We start from the raw sequence: 16,754 nt of genomic DNA, 5'->3' as shown, positions 1-16,754 counted from the left end.
AGTACTGCGCAGCTGAAAGTTTACCAGATTTTGTAAGACACAGGGTCTGAGGCCAGCTTTTTGACACGAGGCATCAGAACTTTTCCATGTTTGCCCTATTCTTGCCACATTCTAGGATACTTGTGGTATATTGCCAATAAAAAAAAGTGGCTCCTGTCTCAGTGAGCTTGAGATTTGTTAAATTTGAAAAACCCAAAGGCAAATACTGAGAAAAGGATAAACTGTTTAGAATTAATACCAAATATTTTTCATAAACTCAAGTCTGTATTTGTTGTGTCAGGAGAGGGGGAAGTTGTCTGCACATACATGAACACACACACACACTTACACATAAGTCAGAATTTCTGCAAGTATAAAACTATTCATGACTATGAGGTCTGTGGTCAAGCTCAGCCCACTGCTGAGTCCAGCATAAAGCCAATGCAATCTTTGAGATTGATTGAAGCCTTCAAGACAAAACCGACAAGGGCTGATCCTGCCACAACAATAATTTTCCACAGAGAGATTATTTTTAAACCGAAACAGAAAATGGGAGGGAAGCTCACATCTGGAGACCTGAATGCTACAATTTTTATTCTGGCTGAAGCTGACCTTTTACCTTTAGGTCTGGGAATTTGTCTAGATCAGGTTTGGATATTCTGTGTTTGAAGTTAATGTTATGGAGGCCCTTCATCTTTGTCTACAGGTCTGGTTAATAGTAGGTATAGTATGGACATAACACTCTGTACAGCACAGCCCTGCACAAATGACATGGATGGATCCACACCAAACCACAGGTGCTGGCTCACCCATTTTCTGGGGAAGCCTGGACCTAGGTCCAGCTCTAAATCATATGGCTGTCTCTCATCCTTGTGCAAAACGCATGCTTTGCCTAGCCCTGAAGTTTGGGGTTGGCTTGGCACCGGATCTTTGTGGCCCATGCTCCTCTCTGCTCTGAATTACAGGGACAGCAGACCCATGTTTGGCCTGTGGTAGTTCTCACCAAAATAAGGCTTGCAATAGGCTGCGGTACAAAACAAAAACTGATCAAAAGCAAACTTTCCAGTGTGTTTCCCAAGTTTACTTTTGCCTGTTGACTTTTTGTTTATTGCAGACTAGATGATGTGTTGGTTGCTCTCAGAAAAGAAAGACCCTGATTTGGAAATGGCATGAGGTCCCCCTGATGGACCTGCCAAGCAGGCTGGAGCCCATACCCTATGTTCAGCGTTAGTGCTGTGAAGAATTGGCTGTTTGTCCACCTGCAATTTATTGTGCTGCCTGATGCATTCCTATCTCCTGCAGAGTGGAGAAAAGCTACAAATATTACCCCTTTTCTCCTCTCACAGGACTCCCTTCCACCAGTAGGTCTGGTTTCTCCTTGCCTGACTTGCCTTCAACTCAGGTGAGGTTGGGGATGTCTGCCATGCCTTGCCCAACTAGGCACTTTTCTGTTTTTGCTGACCCCCCACTGCAAAAGCCAGAGGGGGAATGTAAGTGTGTTGAACTACAAAAAATCACCCGTCTTACAGTCTGCTGGGGAGTACTGATGCCACTTTGCTTCAGTAGAGAGGGAATCCTGTTCCCTGCCAGTGCCAGGGGCAATTTTCTAATCTATCTTCTTCATATGACTAATCAACACATGGACCTTGAATTATCTTGCAGTAGTATTGACACTTACACAGCACCATGTGTTTATATGGACAGAGAATGCCAGCTTACCTCTTCCAAAACACACAGATTTTATTTAAGAGAGGATTTCTCCTTAAGGACAAAATTAATTGAACAGAGCTAGCAACTCTCTCTTGGTAACTTTGTTATATTCAGTATTAATTATTCATATTGAAACAGGCATAAGCCACCAGAACTGCTTTACAACCTACTGGAGATAGTCTCTATAAACACTAATTAATGCTCACATTGCTATCATAAGATGCACAGTGTCTCCACCTGAAAAAATAGACAGCAGATACGTTGAGGGAGAGAGCTCAGGTGACTTGAGTAAGGGATGCAGAAACCAGTGCCTCTGAGCAGTGACCAGATCTGAAGAGTTTCTGGCTTTAAGGCTGTGTTCTTCTCTCTGGAGAATAACTCTCTGATTGCTTCTCACCTCTGACACCTCTCTGGAGGGCTAGGGGATCTGCAAGACATTTTGACACTAAGATCTTTTTGGCACAAACTTCTTTCATTCTTGCCGCAACCTCTACTACCTGATTGGAGTTTTCCTTACTTTATGCAGTGGAAGTGAGAAAGGGAAGGTTTGTTTTGGGATGAGACATTATACCTGGCTTGAAGGCCTTTTTCCTAGAGACGTCAGTATTGCCTAGGTTTTTCATGATGCACAAATGGCACTGGAAGAGTTATTTGTGTCCAGGGGAGGATGAGTCCAGTAATAGCAATCACTCCCCATCAGTTGTTTGTTCTTGAGCAGCTTTAGCATCTGTTAAAGAGCATGCTAGTCTTCATAGGCATGGCAATGGATGTTAGACCAGAGTCTTCCTTTCTGGTGATAGCATCAAGCTGGATCAGAGTGGTCTCCCCTTCAGCGACATCCATGCGGGGCGGCAGGGCTCAAAGGAGTGCTGTGCAAATATGTGTGCGGCCAAAGGGAAAGAGGGAGCAGGCAGGAGGGAGGGGAAAATCAGAGAGCTGGCCACAGCAAGCAGAGAAAGGAGCATCATCCAGTACTGACAACGTACAGCTGTGGGTCTGTTGCCCATGGCTAGCTCTTCATTATCACACACACTTGACTTGAAATCGTAGTGTCAGCCCTCCAGGCTTCAGCTAGGAGTGCTGCACTGGCTGGAGCCAAGTGAATTTTTGTCTTGAATCTGAACAGCAAAGTTTCTGAAAAAAAATGAGCTCTGAGAGAATGAAATCAGATTGAATTCCACTAATAATTTTTGGATAGAAAAAGTCGAAGGGAATGTTCTGGTAATGTCAAAGCAATATTTTTAATGTATTCCAAATTGGGTTTTTTTTTTTTTTTTTTTTTTTTTTTTTTTTTTTTTTTTTTTTTTTTTTTTTTTTTTTTTTTTAAATGCCTCCAGCTGGCATTGAAACTTCTGATTTTGAAAAAAAACAGTTTTGTTTTTAAACAACCAGTCAATTCAGAAAGTTTCAGTTTGGGTTCAGCATGGTAGAATCCCCTGCTCTGCTTTTGATTGTTCATTTTCACCAGTGAATCAAAACAATGTTATTTACTCTGCTCTAATGCTGACAGTATTCTCAGCCTCCTTCAGACGGACGAGCATGCAGCAGTAATTTTTGCCTCCTTCCCTTCCCTGTCCAGCGCCATCCCGGCCGCCCATGCTCTGTAGGGACCATACATCCATACATGCTTGGCTTCCAAGCCCATGAAATGGGATGACACAAGCAGATCCATGGAAGTAAATGTGGCTACCCATGTTACTAAATTCAAGCACGTGGCTGGTTCTTTTCTGTTAGGGTAAATGCCATTCTTGGGGATTCAAAGACTAGTAGAAGGGTTAAATTTTTCTCCAACTTATCTTTTACAGGTCTGTTTTCTGGAAATATCCTTTATTTGTCACTGGACATTTTTTTTCTCAGCTAGTTGAACAATATGACTTTCAGCAACCTGTATCGCCATAATTCACTAACTGCTTATTATTGAAAAAAAATTATTAGCTTTTCTATAAACTTTTCTGGCCAAACTTTTCTTAACATAATTGTACTAAGTTGAAAATGACTGAACAGATAAGAAGAAAATTAAGACTGGAATTTGGGGGGGAGTCAAGTGGTTTTATAGTGGGTCATATGGGTACATGCCAGGCAGTGTAACTGGAACCTCCACCCCCATTTAGGTCTTAATGCTGTAAGCAGATTTGCTATTTGAAGTTCTGCCCTCAGCAGAGCCCTTCCTGAAGAGATCATCTTGCTTTTGTGCCATTTTTTTTCCTCATAAAAGGCAAAACAATTGCTTCTCCAGTGCTGCCGGTGACAGGCAGTGCACTTCTTCAGAGTAAGCTGGGCGTGCTTTCTTTGGTATCTGGATCAGAGTCTGTGCTCCTCTCCTTGATTTTCTCTTTCTGGGACTGGTTATTTACAGCATGCAATCTCTCTCACACTCAGCAACCTATCTTTAAAAATATTATTGCATCAGAGAAATTACTGCAATCAGTAATTTCAATACTTTTCTTTATTTCTAGTGCTTTGTGGCAAATGTTTTGCCCTGACTGACTTCCCATGCAGGCACTCTGAGTTCAACGGCTGGCTCAGGGTGTAAGGTCCTGGTCCTGAAAGCACACGTAGATTTTTTTCTAAGGGTCTTGGTGGCCCTGCTTGAAGCTGTTAAGCTGTGAAGGTTGTCCTTTCACGTCAGACTGGATTTAATCCCTTTTAGTCTATGGATTAGAGGAGGACCCTTCTTGATGCTGGATGAGAGAAAGGAGTTGCTTTCCTTTTATTTCCACTTTCAATTACAGCTTTTAAATACTCTGAACATTGTCTACAGCTTTCAACCCTGATGTTTCCTCTGTAGGAGTTGTAAAGAGTAGAGAAAATGGAGACAGGCAGGCTACAGCCTCCGTGGTAGGTCCTGGATTTGTTTATATTTGGCAAATGTTTGGCACATTGTGAAGATAAATCAGTAACATAATCACAGTATTTCCAGCTCTGTGACTTCGAAATCCTGACATATAAAATAAGTGAAGAAAATAAAGTGTGTGATCTTTCAGTAGTGTCTCCATACATCATTATCATTTCCTCATTGTATTCAACAGTGTTTAAGAATAGCATCTGCAGTCTCTGAAGTGCCACAGAAAAGGGGACCCAGAGTACCACAGCTCTGCAGGGCTTGTACATGCAGCTAGAGCAAGAATTTTCCAGATTTCATCCTCAGCCAGGAAGCCCAGAAACTACTGTTTATCTTCTTGTCTCTTTTAAGTGATAGCAAAGGCTCTCTCCAAATTGCTTGACTCCAATGAGCTCTCCATGAGCTGGAGATTCAAAAAGGACCCTAAATAACATTAGATTTGCAGCACAAGTTGTAGCAGCAAAAATGGGAATGACTTCTCTCATGTTAAGTTAAGGGCTGTTTTCTTCCCAGGCTGGTGTAAGTGGAAACTATCTATCTTGGTTAACTCTCCCAATTTACTAACCCCCTGATGACCTCCAGCTTCTGTAACAAAAAATCCAGACTGAAATAGCAGCAGTGGAGAATTTCCAGATGTCAGCCCTGTTCTCAGTGTGCAACTGCACATGGTATTTAAACAGCTTCATCACTTTACCCCATCTCCCTGGTAACTTAACCATACCTAATAATATAAAATTGCCTAAGCTGGTTGGCAGAAGGAAGCATTTATTCTGTCTCACCACCAATTTGTCTATGAACCCCTATTTCTCCAGTGATAAAGATGCTTCTATAACTTAGTGCAGCGTGTTAAGAAGAAACCTCTTACCGTGTAACAAAAACTGAGCAGCACAACAATCTGTTTAAAAAATTGTCAGGGTTAAGTAATCTCATTTGCTTTAAATTGAATGATATATGTACCACACTCCAGTGAAATATAATGATCAAGACCTTCTGCTGGTATTAAACAGTATCTTTCCTTTTAAGCCATAAGATGCTTACAAACCACAATGCAATGCTGTCTAGAGGTAACCACACCGGCTAAAGAGCAGTACAGTCATTTTAGCATGGGGCTGTGCTCAAGCGAGTAGATAGCCTCTTTGTCAGCAGGGCTAATTAGCTTCACCAACTCCCCCCTGCCCCCAAAAGCTACCATATTGCTGCCAGTGCTGGAGCGGTCTCATCTATAGCCGAAGGGAATCCGTAGCCAGTGATGCATTACACACTATGGAAATACTCAAAAAGGAAGCTGAACTGGTTTGCCATGTATGAGAAAGTGACCCATTTTTGCATTCATCTCTTTTTTTCCCTCCACCTGCTCTCCCTTTGTTCTCCCACCTACAAGCAACCAAACATGCTACTGCTACATCCTTTTTTCCTAAATCATGGCAAACTTGTCATTCCCAGCAAATGCCTGACTGCTGTGAATGGCCGGTTTTGGTTGCAATATAGCTTATTTTTTCTGGTTTGGCAGTGCCGTTATAAGCAGAATCTCTCTAAAAACTGTAACAGTAAGAAGACATTTTGTGATGCTGGCACCCAAAGTATGCCCCACATTCTTGCAGTCTTGTGACAGACATTAACAGATGCATAACCACAGCCCCATGAGGCAGGGTAGTGCTAATTATCCTAAATTACAGACGTAAAACTGAGACGAAAAAACTCGGACCCACAGAGGTATTTAGCTACCTGCACTCCCCATCTAAATCAAGGGGTAACGTTGTCTCTACATACCTTTGTAGATCTGAAGATGAGGGACTTTTTGTGAGGTCATGCTGAACCATGTGGAGCAGCAGCAATTGGAAATGATGCTTCCCAGGACCTGGACCAGCACCTTTATTAGTGCTCAGTGAGTCCAGAGAGGTTACTTACACTGGGAGGAACTGCTGCGTATAAAAGGCAGGAGCCAACTCCCTTCTTTCCGAGGCAACTGAGCACCTAGGTTTGCAGACCAGTGTCTGTGCAGCAACACAGCTCCTCTCTACCCCTGATTTGGAGTGACCCAATATCTCTCTCTGCCAGCTGATTATTTCCTCTATTCTTTTTTGGGTTATATGCTGGGAAGTTCCCTCCTCCAAGTCTTATATAGCAAACTCTACTCCTATGCAAATATCTACCTCCTTGTCTCATCTGGGAAGGTGGTCGCTGTCAGCTAGACACTTGTAATGAAAAAGCAGGTAGTTTTTCTATCAAGGGTAAATGTGGGTGGTGTTTTGCACAGCTGTGCCATATTCTGTAGTTTTGTAAACTCCTTTAGGGGCTAGCCTGTGTTTCCCCCATGAACAGTTACAAAGGATTCATACATGACTGTGCACAGTGCAATGGACGTCTGAGCAGACCTTTTGCAGCAGATGGGGAATGCAAATGGAGGTCTTGGGACAGCAAAAATTGTTATTAATTTCTTGTCTCTTTTTTATTATTAATTCCTACTGTTATTAGCCTTAGAGTTTTCTTTCTGTAGCCTCAAAAATATCATAGTGTGAAACACGAAGTGTTGCTGAGTTGGTATGAGTTTTAAGGCATCAAGGGCAGGTTGTGAGGGTCCTGCGGGAAAGTAAGGGGCTGTCTGAAAATGAGCTATTCCACTTCTACCCCCAGACTGAAACACCTTGAGTGTTGAACTTTCAGAGTAAGCGCCTATCTTCCTTCTGTTACCAGAAGGATACAGAACTATTAAAATAAAGGAAAAAGAACAAAATCCTGAGAGGGCTGGCCTCCCACATGCTGAATGCGCCCTTACGCCGTTAAGTCATTGACCTCCACGGAACCACTCCAGAAGAGTTTCAGGGGAGTGCCACGCTATCTCACCAGCTGCTAAGCATTTTCTTTCTTACTACATGCTATGAGGGTGGGGGGGAAAAAAAATAAATCAAAATTTCACTTTTTCCCTAGAGATTTAAAAAGGGGAAGTGCATGGAAATATTTTGTTTCTGAAACTTTAGTAAAACCAGCAATATCAAAGTTGTCTAGTCTGGTTTTGGTGTTTTCTTGGATGACTCAGTTTTGTGCAGTGGAGGAGTTTTCAGCTGAAAACCTTCTCATGGCTATACAATTAAATGAGGTGGAATGAAAATAAGAGTATGTTACAGGCCATGGTATGCACCAACAAATGGAATATGTACCTGACATGTCCAAGTGTCCAAGCACTAAATTAGTCGCACATGATAATTACCTTGCTATTTCATGGTCTTCACACAGACACTTCTGCTAGCTCAGGGTCATGATCCTGTTGCCATGTTAACACACCTTCTGACTTAGGAAGGTCTTTGCAAAACCACAGAAATTTAAATAGTTATATATATTTATATATAATATAAATAAAAACTATATAAATAGTTTTAATAGTTCTCTCAGCTGAATCAATTCTAGTCCTTCAGTGACAGAAACATACCAGTTCTGCAGTCATTCAGAGAGTCTTCTAGGACAGACAAAATTGTCTTTCTGTCACTCAAACACAAGTAGGAAAAAAACCAGCTTGAAGCCCCATCTACTGCAAAACTTTCAGGACTAAATTATAAAGCAGCAAAGCAGGGCACATGGCCATTTTCCCTTCTGTGATGCTAAAACGTACCATATTGCAAAGGCTCAGATACGTAAGTGTGTGTGCGTATACATTTATCTGTATGGCTACTGGGTGAAAAGAACAGAGGGAGGGTACTTACGTAGCAATGGGCAATTTGTGGTGAGTTTCTTAAATGGCTGAGTTTAAGCTGAATTTTTAAATTTCTGAGAAGGAGTCTTATGATGCCTGGCTACGTTACCCATCCTATCACTGTTCTAGCCTCAGGTAAATACAACATCTTGGGAAAAAAATACACGAGGGTTTTTTCTTTTTTTCTTTTGTTCCCTACAAGTCAGACTGTGGCCAGCTTCTTCCAGTCCTGAAATACAGAGGACACTGTCTGTGATAAGCCCAGGAAGAAAACTACACACTGTTTATTTTGGCAGTCCTTAAATTCTTTAGTGATTATTTCTGGGGAATTATATATGCCGTATGGAATACTTTCCTCAGTTAGGAAATAAGTTGACCCAGGACATACTGCCTTGCTGACTGAAACCAATCCTTTATCTTCTGCAAATATGAAAAGATGCCATGCGATCCTAGAGCAATAGGGTCTGCAATATGCTTGGCAACGTATCACATGAGAACGAAAGGGAAAAGAGAAATGAGACAGTAACAGGTACGATGAGTTAATACGTGTTGAAGCATCTAATAAAAATAACAGTCAGAGCAGCAGGGCACAGCAGTGGAGGAAAGGAAAAAAAACCACCCAACTGTGGAGTTAGTACTTTAATTCTTTTAGTGAGAGAGGCAGCTCCAGTGCGGTACATCCTTGAGATCACAGAGCATCTTGAAGAGTGGTAGTTAGAGAGAAACACAGTAAAAAGACACAGAAGTAGGCGCAGTGAAAAGGCAGATTTATTTACTAGTAATACTGTACAGAGAAAAAAAAAAAGAGAGAAGCCACAGTTACAGCATGGCTGTTGCTGGCAGTGTTCTTGGTTTTTTATTTTTGTTTTTTTGTACTCATGTTTTTAATCTGAAGAAAAAAACATAACAGTCAAAAAAGTACACTTCAGGTTACAAAGTACAGCAGCTATCCCCAGCAATTCTAATCCAGTGTTAGCACAGCAGTTTTCCCCCAACAAAATGGGATTTTATTTACATTAGCTCACAAAGAAAGTGGGAGACTAAAGCTTAAAAAAAATCTCAACCACAACCTACATTCACCATAAAAGCTGCATTTTACACAACATTTTCTTGAACCCCTATAAAGAGTCGTTCATCTATGAAGTGGAAGTAGTCCGGAGGGGCAGGAAACCTTCAGAAATGTGTTCTTTGCCTTTGTCCTGACCTGCTCTTGCTTGGCTACCTTTGCCGCGCTCAGATTCAGTGGCCACTGGAAAAAGCTTTCAAATGGATTTGTCTCCTGTATCTGCCCCTAAGCAGTGCCTACATCCATACTGGCAAAATAACAGGGACAAAATTTGAGCCCATCATCAGTAAATGACCTTAATCATAGATACGGGCCGATCTTAACATATCCTCAAGGCTATCCCTAACCAGCACAGTGTTTAAGTATGTGTTACTCTTCAAGCAAGTGCTTAAGATTAGTGGAGCTTAAGCGCTGCGTTCAGTTGAGACTTTATATGGTTGTACAAAACGGTCACTATTTTTGAGTTTGCCTCTCTCTGACCAGCACATTAACTTGGAGGGATACCAGTAGCTTCTTGGCAGCTAATTTTACTGAGAATGCCTTTGCATGCTGGATCAGCCTGTGGGGAAGTTCACATTTTCTTCTGGTTCCTTTAGCCTGCCAGTAGCAACCTGACAATTAGGTTGTGGCTTGCCTTCTGCTCCTGTAAGTGGCTTCTGGATGCTGATATTTTACACACTTGGGCATATCTAGCCCATACTGACTTGGGGGGCTTAGTGTGTTCCCACAGGAATGGGAAGAGAGACAGCAGGTTTACCTAAATAGTGAGATTTTAGTGGAACCCACTGTTTGGGCAACCCATGGGATGCCAGATGAATAGATAGGGAGAGCATCAGATTTGCCCTAGGAATCTAGGAAAATGCAGGAAGATGTCCAAACGCTGAGGACAGGATACTGTCATTTCTTTTCACTTGGCACTCATGCCAACAGGCCTGAGGTGAGGCTTTTACCAGCCCCTCTTTTCTTCCCCCTATCTTTGCTCGTAGGAGACCACAAAAAGGGAAGCAGAGAGAGGGGGGGGAAAAGGAGCAGCTGAGCAATGGTGTCCAGAATGAGAGCAAGTACAGAGACAGGGGACAGGCAGAGTCTGGAGCAGAGGCGTGCAGAGGGAAAAATTTGGAAGAAAAACTTACACTGCCTCTTTTATGTTGTGTTTTTGTGCAGGTATGAAATTCACCCCCACCCTCTTCAGGCACTGGGAGTTCTGAGAGTTCCTGGGGGGCATTTGTCTACTTTCAAACATGCTCAGCAAGGAGATCATGCTCTAAACCCCTCTCTGCAGAAAAGTGCACCAGTTTCACAACACCATTTAAAAATCTACCTAATTAAAGGAATGAGAACACACAGTTAAAGCAGCATAAGCCTTGCTTGTAGCATATTGTTTAAAGACCAGACCCTATAAGCATTTGTGCATGTTCTTAAATTTAACTCATCTGAGTCATCCCATTAAACTAAAAAGGGCTGCTTGGGTGCTTAATTTTATGCTCATGGGCAAGTCTTTAGGTCTTGTAGACCTACTGAATAGATATGCAAGGTCTAAATTCAGGTATGAATCATGAACATACCAATGCATGTTAAAAATGTACAAATATACCCAAACTCGTGGACTTGAATTACTTAGCTAATTCTAAAAAATTAATTAAGCTTCCCCCCCACTCCCCCAATTTCTAAAGTAGATTAATTCTTAAAACAAACCCCTAAATCCTCCTTTGAGAAGAATTTGGGAAACAATTGCAGGAAGGCTTTGCAATACAATAACAGCAAAAACCCTCAAAATAAGAGAAGCTTTTGCAAACTGGAGGAAGGGGCTCAGAATTCTCCACAAGTTTGCCCTTAAGAAAAGTGGCCTATTCTTAATCCGCTGAACAGCCTAAGTGGAACCACCACAAGAAAAAAGCTATAGACTTTGCAAGACTCTTTGAACCCATGAGGAAAAAGGCTCAGCTTTATAATGCTTTGATTTTAAATACAAGTGGGACATTTTTAAGAACTTCATGCACCCTTGTCACTATTTACAAGATAAGTTATTATTATAAGTTTATATTACAAGTTGGATTTATATTCTCTTTGGACTAGATGACAATCCATTTATATTCTAAACTTAATAAATTCAGCCATCTTATACAACTTACTCTTCTACATACAAAAATTACAGTCCACATTTTTGTTGGATATTGTCGTAGCCTGCGACCTCTGATTAAGCTCAGAACTAGTTTACTCTTGCTGCCCAGAAGGCTCATGAAACATAATCTGAGCAAATCCTAAACTTTCTAATAGACAGAGAGAACTGGTTGAAACCGAGTGAGTTTAGAAAAAATAAAGACGCCACATCTCAGCCTGTGGGAAAATCCTCTACTTTGTCTACATGATTTTGTTCTATTCTTTCCAGTGGCACCATCTCTTGCATTTTGAAATCTCATGTTGGATAAAGTATGACAAAGTGAAAAAACATATAGTTCTCCTATTTAGCCATACCTCTCTACTGAAAGTAGGTAGCTATTGCCTACCATGTTGGCTTTCTAGATGAAGAAGTTTGTCTAGCTATAGAAAGCATAGGTCCACCTTTTTCTGTGAAATAAATTAACTTATTTAGCTGTGTTCATAGCAGGTATATTGGATTCTACTCTTCTAACTTTACTCTTTAAAAAGTGTTGTGATCCTGCTTCCTGGAGAAAATTTTGGTTAGGTCTACAAAAGATCCCAAGAAGCTGGGCATTGTCATAAACGTATGAAAAAGTTCAAAGGCTCAATGTCATGGGTAGGATGATATTCAGAAACTCAATTCCCATTTAGGGTTTGTATCTTATTACAAAAATATTTATTCCTTAAAAAAATACACAAATGTAAAATACGTTTTCTATTATATCCCCACTTACTTTCCAAGTATGCCATTTGGATGTTGGACTAAATCAAAAGGTAGAACACCTTTTATTTCTCTAGCAACTCTGTATGCTATCTTTCTGCTCTGATTAATTTGTTGTATCTCTATAATTTTAATCGCTAGTGAACTTAGGTAGAACGGCAGGGGACTAATATATTAGCTGTCAGGGAAGTCCCACGTAATATTTGCTCTTGAATACCACTGCCATGGTAGCAATGCTGACTCGGGACCTGGTCCGACCAGATGCTAAGCACCATTTTGTTTTGTGTTTTTCTCAGCAGAAGTAGCAACACTCAGAGTTAGCCTCTAGGATTACACCACCCTGGGCAAACTCAGCAGTGCATAAAATTGGTACAGGTATACAAATAACACCCAAACTACACCCTGTGTTAATCATTCATGCCCTGATCTTGCAGACACCTGCACACATTCCTCCTGTGAGTAGTCTTGTTGACTGAAATAGGTCTACACACAGCAGAATTAGGCATATGTGTTTTTGTTTGCAGGGCTGAGGTCTTCTATTGCACCGGTAGAGGTACGCTTCATGGAGAAGGGCTTGTGCACACTTCTCTTGCTGGGGATTGAAAGATAATGTTGTGTTTATACAGCTTTGGAATACAGCCTGCACTGTTTGGAAAAAAATAAGGAAAAGAAAGATACAAAAAGAAGGAAACCCAAGAGTGCTAAGGCAAACTGTCAAACGGCACATCATACCTACTTTTTCATTCATTTAGATAACATCACAAAGGCAGACCAGAGGAGTTCTGTAAACATATACCATACAGTACATCAGACACAGGAAATTAAAAAAAGAAAACAACCCTGTAATTCTTTTCTTTCTGTATTGATATTCTTGTAATTGAAAGAGATTGCCTAGCCACTAATCATAATGCTGTGTTTTTTGATTTGTATTTTTCTTTTGTTTAAAAAAAAAGAAAGAATGGAAGTAAAATGCAGTGGTTTGCAAAAGAAACAGTCCCTGAATGCAAACGAGGGACGACATGGAAAGTATGTTCATAGAAACTTAGAAAATACAAAATATAAAAAAGTTTCATAGGTTACTTTTTCCCAGTCTAGGAAAAGATACACTGAAAAGAGGTTTTTTTTTTTGTTTTTCTTACAAAAGTTAAGGCGAGCAGTTTGTTGTGGCAAAATGCTATCACTGAACCAGTTTCAGACTCTACTTTTTTGTATCCCCTCATGCTGAAATTGAAAATGTACATGTGATGGCATAAGTTAAACAGACAGGGAGTTTGCTTAAAACAATACAAAAAACACTTCCCATAATGATCCTTACAAAATCTCTCTCTGCTTGGCCGTAGAGCGGACCTCTTCCTTTGCGCCTGATTGTGCATGAATTTCCATAGGCAGCTTCCTACCCGAGGGCGAGGGGAAAACCGACCCCTTTGAAGCCCAAAGCAGCCCTGGAAAAACGGTTTACATTCATCAGCCTAGGCTAACGCATTTGAATTCCTGTGTTACTTGGCTGTAGGCTAATGGCTAGAAGGGACACGCCGATGCCCAGGCATGGCTGCTGCCCTTGCAGAGGATGATGATTGGAGTAAATGTGTTTCAGCCAACGTAGCTAAGGCCCTCCGAGTTCAGACCAATTTGCTCCTGTTTCGTGGTTTTCCTGACCTCAGTCGTGGAACTGCCCTTGACCCGTAAAGACAAACCCTATGCAGACAAACCTTTAGCTCTTCTGGATCTTTTGGGGCCCATTAACCATGGAGTTCATACGGACACATAGAAAACACTGGCCTTCCTAGGCACTCAATGTTAGCTACAAGTACTGAGCAGTAGGTATTTGGCAGGTTTAAGGTTTAAGGCTTGTGCTCTACTTCTAACCACTAAAGGGCCACTTCTGGACTCTTGTGTGCTACCATCTCCCTGCCACGTTATGCCTCAGACGGTGCAGTGGTCTCAGACATGTTCTGGTCCCAGCCTCAGCAAGCATCTCCCAAAGCTGGCCGCTGAGGGAGTCATCCCCAAAATGCTGAGTCTCTGCTGAACCAGAAGGTCATCTGACAGGGGAGCACGTGGCTGGAGATGCATGGACAGAGCGGGTTAGGGTAAAGACGACACCCCAAATTTCCCGAGCAGAGGGCTTTGGGAAAAAATGTCCACAGGGGAGAGGAGTGGCAAGGGAACAAAGATCGGGCTGGAAAGACACTGGGAGGCCAGGGTGGCTGTGAAGGTAGCATCACACCCTGAGAGGAAAGGGTGGTGAGCAATGAGACAACCGGCCAGGCCAGGAGGAGGTGGCTGGAAGATTTGTTTTTGAGCGTTACTGGTGAGGTGAACAGGCCCCAGAGTGAGAGAACTATTGCAAAGCATGCCCGGCTCCCGCGGTGCTCACGGGGTAGGGGCGAGAGGGAAAGGGCTTCACCTCTTGCGTTGCAGTGCTTTGGGGTCCTAAACGTGCCTGGGGACAGCCTTGCCAGGCCACCCTGGGGTTGAAAACTCAGGGTCTTGTTTTAAGAAATGTTGAAATTTGTAAATGCTTAGCGTTTCTGGGAAAAAAGAAAAAAACACACAACCCAGCCAAAAAACCCCAAAACACAGGTTGCTAGTTTCCAACAAACAGCCACCAGACCTACTGTCGCAACGTGGGGCTCTGCGGCCGTTCCCCTCTGATACAACTTAACCACCTAAGCCTGAGTCAAGGGATGATGTGCAGAGCTTCTGTGGGTGAGTTTGGTCCTTCTCCCATCCAAAAGCCCCCAGGGGAGGCAGAGGGAGCGTGTAGAAGTCTATTAAATCTGGCCACTGCAGCACATATGGAGGCCAGCAAAATTTCTGCAGGTGTCATTTGGATGTGGCTGTCTCTTCCTACTCTCTGCTTGTTTTTTTTTCTGACTATCACCTGAGCAGTGGTGAGAAGTTACATTGACCAGCTCCATACTGACGGCTGAGTGATCTAACGCAGGAACTACCTTTTGCATTTTTTTTGTGTGTATGTTTTCAGTGTGCCTCATATTACCACCACCGTGAACAAGTGTCTTTTTTACTGGCACAGAAAGAAAAGAGTACAGAGCAAGAACTCTGTTTAATCGGGTGCTCTGAACTAACAATTAATGCAGTAAAAGCACCATCCAAGAAAGAACAGAAATATCACAGGAACCACCTCAGACTGAAAAGAGGCTTTTTGTTGTTTTCTCTTCCTTCCTTTCTTTCTTTCTTTCTTTCTTTCTTTCTTTCTTTCTTTCTTTCTTTCTTTCTTTCTTTCTTTCTTTCTTTCTTTCTTTCTTTCTTTCTTTCTTTCTTTCTTTCTTTCTTTCTTTCTTTCTTTCTTTCTTTCTTTCTTTCTTTCTTTCTTTCTTTCTTTCTTTCTTTCTTTCTTTCTTTCTTTCTTTCTTTCTTTCACTTTTTTATTTTGTTTTTTCAGTTGCTGTTATTGATTTTTAAAGTCTGATAGTTTCAAAGACACTTCAAAATAATCTTCGGTACTTTTTAATACTATCAGAAAACATAAATCCTGATTTTTAATCTCACTTCTGTAGTTATAAATCCAGACTAACTCCACTAGAGTCAGTGAAGCCACATTTAAGCAAAACTGGTGTGAGACAAGAATCAGGCTCCTAATATCTTGCCATGAAAAAGCTGGCTGCTTTTTCATTGTAGTTAGAAGAATCAAAGGACCAAGAAACAAAGAAACATCTACTGATTTTGGATGCCTTCACCTTTTTACATTTTCACCTTGAGTTGTCTTTAACAGGACTGATTTTCAGAGGGCAGATGAAGAAAAAATCACTGGAAATCAGGCCTCTTTGAAGTGTCCCACACCTGAAAATGAAGCATCCAAAACCACCAGCAGTTTTTGAAAATGTTAGCCTTGAGGCTGTAGGATCTTCTCCTGAAACAGCTGCTCTGACAAAACTCCGGTGGGCCTCCACGGGAGTTTTGCCTGGGTAAGCAGGGCAGGATCACACCATCACCTGTCATTACGTAGGTGCACTGGAGGTACACTCTATGAGAGATTACACTTCCCTAAGAATTACAAAATAAAACTCTGGCCCTGCCCCCATTCCCAGCACTGAGAATTTCATCATTGAATCCAGCGGGAACAGGGTCAGACTGTGAGAGAAGTTCATTTATATTCTAAGGAAATAGAAAGCAGTATCTCTCTTCTACTGGAGTTCAGCAGGAAAAATTCATGTATAAACATTGGCAGAGTTACTGAAAGGCAAGTAATTAGATCAGTGACTCCATTTCAGTTGGTGTGACAGCTGCATCTTTTTCATGTCAAGTTAATTTCAACTGTAATTTGGGGAGATGAAGTACACATACAATACTGTAATCTGGAAGATTTATATAAGGCAAAAATCATCATTCATACATTTTCTAGAAAGAATAATTAAGGTCCACTTTTGGTATCACCAATAAGCAGAAATGGCTGATGGGTTTTTCTGACACCGCAAACTAAACTGGAAAGTTACTATAAAACAAAACTATGCAAACTTTTTGGGAAAGACTTGTCTGAGTTTTAGCAAATTAAAACATTAAAATGATCTAAGCCTTCCCCCAAAAAATAAAAAATAGGAGCTATAAAATAATGTTTAAATGTGATTTTTCTTAAAAAAGAGAA

General features: G+C 41.5%; 1 protein-coding gene across 1 annotated transcript in view; it reads right to left on the bottom strand.

The window, feature by feature from the left end:
- AKAP2 (A-kinase anchoring protein 2) overlaps positions 1 to 16,754 on the bottom strand; it is a 151,074-nt gene that overhangs the window by 133,193 nt on the left and 1,127 nt on the right. The gene's annotated exons all lie outside the window — the stretch shown is intronic.

The sequence above is a fragment of the Aptenodytes forsteri genome, unplaced genomic scaffold, assembly GCF_000699145.1.
Source record: "Aptenodytes forsteri isolate BGI_AS27 unplaced genomic scaffold, ASM69914v1 Scaffold211, whole genome shotgun sequence".
Lineage (NCBI taxonomy): Eukaryota > Metazoa > Chordata > Aves > Sphenisciformes > Spheniscidae > Aptenodytes > Aptenodytes forsteri.
The sequence above is the reverse complement of the archived record's forward strand: the minus strand, read 5'-3'. Positions and strand labels throughout refer to the sequence as shown.